At 41.7% G+C, this 9,132-nt stretch overlaps 1 long non-coding RNA gene across 1 annotated transcript; it reads right to left on the bottom strand.

Annotated features, from left to right (window-relative positions):
- Positions 1 to 5,680: 5,680 nt before the first annotated feature.
- LOC107975814 (uncharacterized) lies at positions 5,681 to 8,649 on the bottom strand. The gene is made up of 3 exons (XR_002944641.2): positions 7,598 to 8,649; positions 6,000 to 6,108; positions 5,681 to 5,895 (listed from the first exon to the last, which is right to left on the bottom strand). It is a non-coding gene; the product is annotated as an uncharacterized LOC107975814 (long non-coding RNA).
- Between the last annotated feature and the right edge of the window lie 483 nt (positions 8,650 to 9,132).

A 9,132-nucleotide genomic window follows, 5' to 3' on the forward strand; every position in this document is an offset into this window, starting at 1 on the left:
AATAAGGTAGACAGAAAAGAGTATCTGTGTCATGGCCTGCATCTATATACGTGAAATTCCAGATTAAGCAAAATTAACCTATGATGAGAAAGGGATTGGCTGGGAAGAGGGAGAGTTTACTTTCTGGGGTGACATAATATTGTAGATCTTGAAAGGGGGTGAGGGTATGCTGGTTTCAAAGTTAGTAAACTCACAATTAAGATTTGTATACTTTCTTCTGTGTCACTGTTCCTTAGAAGAAAATTTTATTGAAAAAAATACGGAATTCCAGTTAACATTAGTCTTGCTAAACTATTCAGCATGAAGTATGTTGATGTCTCCAATTTAGTTGGAAATATATCTAAAATAAGATAGGGTGATGAGTGGATGGAGGAATGGAAAGATGGGTAGATATGTGTTAAGTCATGTTCATTAAAATGTTAACAAATCAATGCTGTATGTATGAACATTTTTATAATAAAATGTTGACGGTAATTGCAAAACTCACTTGTCTCATGTCAGTAATTTTTCCTTTTAACGTGAGTTCCAAAATAACTACTATTAATGTTCTACATGTTTGAACAATTTTAAACACAATATCAATTGGATGTTTTCCCTGTCAATTGACCATGGAGTTGCAAAATGCAAGGAGACATAGAGAAATCTTGCAGAGGTGCTGCTTTCTGGGTTTTGGTTTTCAGGACAAAGACCAAAAGGAAAAATTAAGCCTCATGTCTCTTCCTAAGGTAGAGGATAGACACACTGTCACGTGACCATACAAAAGAATTTTACTTAGTAATAAAAAAGAACAAACTATTAGTATTTAAAACAATGTGGATCAATGTGAAAATGATTCTGCTGACTTTACAGAATCCACAACAACAAAAATACCTGTCCTGTATGATTGCATTACATGAAATGGCAGCTCAGGGTAAGGATAATAGAATGGAGGGAGAAGGACAGATGAATTAGAAAGGGGGAGGAGAAAAGCTTGGAGAGGGAGGGGTGTGTTTATTATCTTGAATCTGGAATATGGTGGTGCTTTCATTGCTGTATCTATGTGTAAAAGTCAGCAAACTGTATTCTTTAAAAAGATGCTATTTACTATACAGGATATTACACAACTTAAACTGTAGGAAGGAAATCTGATACCCAAACTATTGGTTTTTATTTATCTGACAAAAACATTGCAAATATTTTTAAAAAATAATTACAGGACTTTACCCGGAAATGTATAATTCAATTTAAAATGGAGATAATAAATACAAACTTACAATGGTCAGGAAGCCAACCTCTTCTTTTAAATATTTAGAATTTTGTCATACATTTTGTGTAATATATCCAAAAATATGCCTGCACTGTTTGGAAAAATGAGAAAAATATAAGAAAAAATCTTAAAGTTATAGATAAAAATATTACATAAAGATATGATTATATAGACACAAAACTGAGCATGGACAGCTGCTATAATAATAATACTTGGGATATATTTCAACAACAATAATCAGACTGTTGTTTAGTCCAAGTTTCTAAAACCATTAACCTTTAAAAATTAATGTTTACTTGCTGCTGAAAAGGGGACTTTTTGTTAGATTTTCAAAGTCCATAAATATTATCATAACATAGTCTTCTTGGAATTATGATTAACACTGTGAGAATTGAAATTAGTTAAAACACAACACCAAATCACCAATAACAAAAGCTCACCTTCATATGTTAGATCATTGCAACCAAAGCAAGCAATAGCAACTCTGAAAATCTATGTGGAAAGAAATACAAACTTTCTGGAATGTATGGCCACCACCAAAAAAGGCACAGATATTATTTTACAAACACCAGATTTACAAGTATTGAGAGAGAAAATAAATTCAAAATGTAATTTAGATCAATCCACACAACAAGACTCGGTTTTGTGCATATAAACCCTCTCTAAAAGCAGCCTCTGAGCTCTGTAGCACTTTTGTCTTTAGCCTCACAGTGCAGGTGAGTAAAGCCTGGGCCCATGGGAGGAACATACTGTCTCTGAGTAGCCTCCATCTGAAAGCAAGCAGGAGTTCTGAAAACAATGGTTAAAGATGTGAATCAAATGCACAAGAAAAACAAACACTATCATAAGAGGTGGTGAAAGTCACAATCTTAACATTTAGCTGGGCCCTGTTATGAAACTCTCTGTACCACCCAAAAAGTTTATACAATACACCTTCATGTTTTAAACTGTGTGAGCTTTGTACAAATATGCAACTCAGAACCTTACCTATTGCCCTAAGCCTAGCTATGAGAGGCAAATATCTCCTGTTGGTTGAATCTCAGTATAAGTTTAGTCATCAATCCTGGGAACTGAAGCACGGTATATGTCATAATCCCATTTGTGGGCAAAATACTAGGCAGGGGGGTAATATCCTTTAGGTGTTGTCCCAAGCAACATGTTACAATGCCCTCTAGGCAGGCCCTAGGAAGGAGGGTAACATTAACTGGGTGCTGGACCTAGCAATAGGACACAATTTCCCATGTGGAAAAAACCCAGCCAAGAGATAAAAGACAAAAAACCTACAGAACGTGCCCAAGATATGTCAAAATACCTTCTGTGGCTCCAGCACATGCAGGAGAGTCACATCATCAGGGTGCTGGGACTAGCAATATGTCATAATTCCCTCTTTATGCAGGACCCAGGCAGAAGAGTGACATCATCTGGGTGCTGGGCCCAGCAATATGTTAAAATTCCCTTTTTGTGGGCATGGTTCAGGAAAGAGGAGAGTCACATTACCTAAGTGCTGGACTCAGCAATATGTCACAATCCCCCCATTGTAAAGGCCCAGGTGGAAGAAGAGAGTCACATCACTTAGCTCATAGGCTCAGAGATATGTCCCAATGTCCCCATTAGGCAGGGCTCAGGCAGAAAAGGGAAGTTGTATCACCTAGGTGCTTCTCTAGATGTATGTCACAATGTAACATGTGGGCAGAAACCAGGCAGAAGAGTCACATCACCTGGGTGCTGGGTCTTGAGGTATGTCACAGGCTACCTTAGGACAAGACCCAGGCAAGAGAGTTACATCGCCTAACTTCAGGTTCCGCCCTTATGTCACAATGCTCCATGTGGACACGGCCCAAGCAGGGTGTCACATCACCTAGGTAATATGCTCAGAGATATGTCACAACACCCTCCTTGGGGAATGGCCCAGGCAAAAGAATACCATCATTTCTCTGCCTAACCTAGATAGATGTCATTATTCTCCCTGTGTGCAGGGCTTATTCGAGAGAGGAGAGCTACATCACCTAAGTGGTGGACACAGTGATATGTCACAATGATTTCAGTCATCATGGTGCAGGCAAGAATGTAACATCACCTGGGTGCTAGATCCAGTGATATGTCACAATCCTTACTGATAGAAGGGTCCAGGAAAAAGAGTTACATCACGTAAAGGCTGGTGCAGGTAGATATCACAATCCCTTATGTGGGCTGGAATTAGTCTGCAGAGTCAAATCACACAAGCGCTTGGCAAAAACTTATATGACAATCACACGGCAGAAAATTTCAGGAAAAAGATTTACTATACCATACACATCCTGTTTTTATATATGACAGTTGGCTTCATTCATGTGAGAGAGTAACAGTCTTTACTGTCAGCTGGGTGTGCATACGAGACTCACAATTTCACCTGTGTACTGGGCCCTGTTATGACACTCTATACAATCCAAAAGCTTTATAAAATATGTGTGGGTATTATAGTCTTATGTGACCTTTTTACCAGAAAAAGATCCAGGATATCACTCCTGTCCCTAAACCTAGTTATGAGAGTCCAAATTTTCCTACTGGCTGGGTCCACATATGACAGTCATTATCATGCCTGTGAGCTGTGCCTAGGTATATGTCACAATCCCCTCTGTGGTTTTGAGACAGACAGGACAGCCACATCACCTAAATGCTGGGCCAGAAATATTCCAATATTATCCTTGTAGGCAAGGCCCTGGCAGAAAATTCGCATAACATGGGTGCTAGGCCCAGCTCTGAGGCACAATGCCTCTTGTGGGCAGTGTCCAGGCAGGATAGGAAATTCATGTCACTTAAATTATGGGCCCAGAGATACGTCACAATGCCTCATGCGAACAGGGTTCAGGCAAGAAAGTCATATCATTTGGAAGCAGTGCTTAGAAATGCTACAATCTCCACAGGAAGCAGGGTTCAGGCAGGAGAGGAGAATCATGTAACCTAGATGCTGGGTATAAAGGTATGCTACAATCCCCCGCTGAGGACACTGTTAAAACAAGAGAGTCAAATCACTAAGGAGCCTGGCCCTGGTATATGTCAAAATCTCATGTGTGTGCTAGACCTAGGAAGAGTTATTAAATCACTCAGGAGCTGGGCAAAGGTATATGTCACAAAAACACCTGTGGAAAGGCCCAGAGATGAGAGTCACCATTCTGAACATGTCCTGGCTTCAGGTATGAATACTGGTCTCAGATTTATGGTGCAATATCACCTGTGGGCAAGGAGAAAGCAGAACAGCCACATCGCCTGGGTGGGTGTGGGTCCAGTGAGATGTCACAATCCTCTTTATGGGCAGGAACCTGGCAGAAGAATCCATCACCTGGATGCTGCTTCCAGTGATACATCTAAATCCCCACTTTGTTCAGGACTTAGGCAAGAGAGGAGACTCACCTCACCTAGGCAATTGGTCTAGATATATGTCACAATGGCCCTTATGTGCAGTACCAAGGCAGGAGGGTGACCTCACATTGGTGCTGGGCCCAGCAATGTGTCAAAATCTTCCCTGTGGTCAAGGCCCAGGCAAAAGTGGAGAAACATCACCTAGGTTACAAAGCTTCCTGTTGGAAGAACCCAAAAAGGAGAGTCACATCACCTGGGTGCAGTACCCAGTTATGTGTCACAATGCAGCATAAGTGCAGGGACAAGGCAGTAGAAGGGAGTCACATCACTTACATGATGGACCTAGATATAAGCCACAATACTTTTTATAAGCAGGGATCAGGCAAATAATTCACATCACCTGCGTGCTGGTCCTAGTAATATGTAAAAGTGCCCTTTGTAGGCAGGCCCAGGCACCTTCGCTTAGGTGTATGGTCCATGTATGTCAAAATTTCATCTATGGTCATGGCCTAAAAAGAAGAGTCAAATTATTCAGGAGCTGGGCTAACTTTTATGTCCTAATCACACACTTGGAAATATTCAGAAGTAAGTTTCACAGTCCCACTCAGGTCCTGGCTTCATGTATGTGAGTCAACACCTCCTGTGAGTTGGGCCAAAGCAGAGGAGTCACAATCTCAACAGTGGGCAAGATCCATGTATAAGATGCCCAATCCCACCTGAAGATTGTGTTCCAGTAGGGGAGCCCCAACCTCACAGGTGTGCTGAATATGCATCACCAAACCACCTGTGGGTCAGATCTGTGTACGAGAGGAACAATTTCAACCTTCAATTGCTCTTTTGTGTGAGTTTTAGTACCTTATGTGTAGGCCCTGTTCTTGTGAGAGAATGACAATCGGGTCAGCTGGGTGAGCATCCAAGAGTCACAATTGCACCTGGTTGCTGTTCCCTGCTATGACACTCTTTGTACCACTCAGGCTCTATATGATGTGCCTGAGTGTCATAATCCTCTGTGAGCTTTATACAAACAGGGGACCCTTTACTTCACTTATGGCCATAGGACTGGCTATAAGAGTCCAAATATCTCTCCTTTCTGGGTCCAGGTATAATAGTTATATTTGTGCATGTGAGCTGAACGCAGGTATAAGTCACAATTTCACTTGTGGGCAGAAAAGAGGCAGCAGAGTCTCATCGCCTGGATTCTGAGCTCAGGATACATTATAATTTCCTTTGCAGGCAGGGCCAAGTCAGAAGAGTCACATCACCTGGATACAGCCTCAAGTCATATGGTACCATGTCCACTGTAGACAGGGCTGAAGAAGAAGAGGAGAGTCACATCACCTAGCTGCTGGGCTCAGCAATATGTAACAATCCCCTCTTTTGGCAGACTCCAGAGTAAAGAGGAGAGTTGCATTACCTAGGTTTTGCACTCAGTGGTATGTCACAATTCCTTTAGTGGGCAGGACCTAGGCAGGAGAGAAGAGTCACATTTCCTAGATGCTATGTCCAACGATGTCACAATGTTCCTTGGGGGCAAAGCACAGGAAAAGTAGGCAAATCACATAGCTGATAGGCTCAGAGATATGTGATAATATCCCTTGTTGGCAGGGCCCAGGCAGAAGAGTCACATTATTATGATTCTGACCCAACAATATGTCCCAATGCACACATGGGAAACAATTTAAGCAAAAGTTTTCACAGCTGGGTACTAGGCCCAGCGATATGACACAATCTCCTCATCTTTGAGGGTGACACCTTTAACTGTTAGCTAGGTGGGTATATGAGAGTCACAATGTCACATGTGTGCTGGGCCATCGTATGACATCCTCTACAACATCTGAGGGCTTTATACGGCATGCATGAGAGTTGCAAACCACTCTAAGGCCCACATGCTCATATGGACTCACAATCCTATATATTGCCTTAAACACAGGCATGATAGTCAACATCTCTCATTCAGGCTGAGTTCAGGAATGAGACCCATTTTTATCCCTGTGAGCTGGGTTCAAAAAAGAGTCACGATTGCACCTGTGGCCAGATCCACATATGAGAGTCACAATTCCATCTTTGTACTCTTTTCAATTGTTAGACTCAGTACCTCAACAGTGGGCTTTTTAAATGTGGGATGGTGACAACTGTTACTTTCACTTGAGTGTGTAATTGACAGTCATAATCTTAACTTTTTGCTGGGCCTTGTTATGAAGCTCTCTGTACCACCTAAGGAGTTTATACAATATGAATCAGTGTTGTAAACTTCTGTGAGCTTTGCACAAATATGCAACCGAGGATTTTACCTATTGCCCTAAGCCTAGCGATGAGAGGCAAAATACCTTCTATTGGCTGCATCCCAGTATAAGTTTGACCATCATGCCTATGGACTGAAGCAAGGTGTATGTCATAATCCCAATTGTCGGCAAAAAATTAAGAAAAAGAGTAACATCACTTAGGTGATGTGGCAAGCAACGTGTCACAATGCCCTCTCTAGGCAGAACCTAAGAAGGAGGGTCACATTAACTGTGTGCTGGACCCAACAATATGACACAATTCCACATGTGGAAAAACTTAGCCAAGTGATGAGAGCCAAAACACCTATAGAATGGGCCGAAGATATTTCAAAATACTCTCTATGGCTCTGGCACAGGCAGGACAGTACCATCATCATGGTGCTGGGCCCACCAGTATGCAAAAATTCCCTCTTTATTCAGGACTCTGGCAGAAGAGTAACATCATCTGGGTGCAATAGGTCAAAATTTCCCTTTGACATGGTTCAGATAAAAGAGTAGAGTCAGATGACCTAAATGCTGGGCTCAGGAATATGTCAAAACCCCACCATTTTAAAGGCCCTGGCAGAAGAAGAGAGTCCTATAACTTAGGCCATGGGCTCAGAGACATATTCCAATGTCCCCAGTAGGCAGGACTCAGGAAGAATAGGAGAGTCATATCACCTAGGCACTTCTTTAAGTATATGTCACAGTCTAACACATGGGCAGAAACCAGGCAGAAGAGTCACATCACCTGAGTGCTGGGTCCTGAGATATGTTGCAGGGCTCCCTTAGGACAGGACCAAGGTGAAAGAGTTACAACACCTTTGATGCAGGTTTAACTTTTATGTCACAATGTTCTACGTTGGTGAGGCCCAAGCGTTGAGTCATATCACCTCGGTGATAGGTCCAGAGATATGTCACAATGCCCTCCTTGAAACATAGCCCTGGAAAAAGAGTACCAACACCTGTGTGTCTGGCCTAGGAAGATGTCACTACCACTCCGTATTCAGGGTCCATTCCAGAGAGGAGAGTTACATCACCTAAGTGGTGGACACAGTGATATGTCACAATGATGTCTCTGTGCATGGTCCAGGCAAGAATGTAACATCACCTGGGTGTTAGATCCAGTGATATGTCACAACCCTTACTGAGAGAAGGGCCCAGGCAGGAGAGTCACATTATCTAGAGGTTGGCCCAGGTAGAGATCACAATCCCGTATATATGGGCTGGAACCAGTTTGGAGAGTCAAATCACACAGATGCTTGGCAAAGATTTATATCACAGTCACACAGAGAATATTCGAGATGAGATTTACAATACCACACATGTCCTCTTTTCATGTGTGACAGTTGGCTTCATGTATGTAAGATGGTGACAGTCCTTACAGTCAGCTGGGTGTACATATGAGACTCACAATTTCTCCTTTCTGCTGGGTTCTGTTCTGACACTCTCTGTACAAGCCAAGGGCTGCAAATTATCTGAGGCTGTTATAATCTTCTGTGACCTTTTTGCCAGAAAGAGATCTAAGACATCACTTATGTTTCTAAAGCAAGTTACAAGAGTCAAAATTACTCCTACTTGTGGGGTCCACATATGAGAGTCATTATCATGCCTGTGAGCTGTGCCTAGGTAAATGTCAAAATTTACTCTGTGGTAATGAAAGGCATGACAGCCATATAACCTATATGCTGAGGCAGAAATGTTCCGATGTTCTCCTTGTAGGCAAGTTCCTGGCAGAAAAGTAACATAACTTCGGGGCTATGCCCAACTGTGTGGCACAATGCCCCTTGTGGGCAGTGTCCAGGCAGAAGAGGAGAGTCATGTCACATAAATGATAGGACCAGAGATATGTCACAATGCCTTCTGTTGAAAGGGCCAGGCACGTATCATTTCTGATTATAGTCATTTTAACTGGAGTGGTTTGGTATCTTATTGTGACTGATTTGCATTTTTCTAATAATAATGTTGAGCATCTTTGCAGTACTTGGCCATTTGTATGTCTTCTTTGGAGAAATGTCACTTAAGGTCTCTTGCGTATTACTAAATTGTGTTTTACTTTTGCTGTTAAGTTATATGTTCTGTATGTTTATCCCTTGTCATATATTTTGCAAATATATTTTCTCACACTGTAAGTTGCCTCTTCACTCTGTTATTTTTGCTATGTATTATTTTTTTTTAATTCTGGTAATTTCACTTCTCTGCTTTTGCTTTTGTTGCCTGTGCTTTTGAGGTCTTATTTAAATTTTTTTTTCCTTGTCCTATTGGAGAAAGAATTTTTCTGTTTTA

The sequence above is a fragment of the Pan troglodytes genome, chromosome 6 (genome assembly GCF_028858775.2).
Source record: "Pan troglodytes isolate AG18354 chromosome 6, NHGRI_mPanTro3-v2.0_pri, whole genome shotgun sequence".
Classification (NCBI taxonomy): Eukaryota; Metazoa; Chordata; class Mammalia; order Primates; family Hominidae; genus Pan; species Pan troglodytes.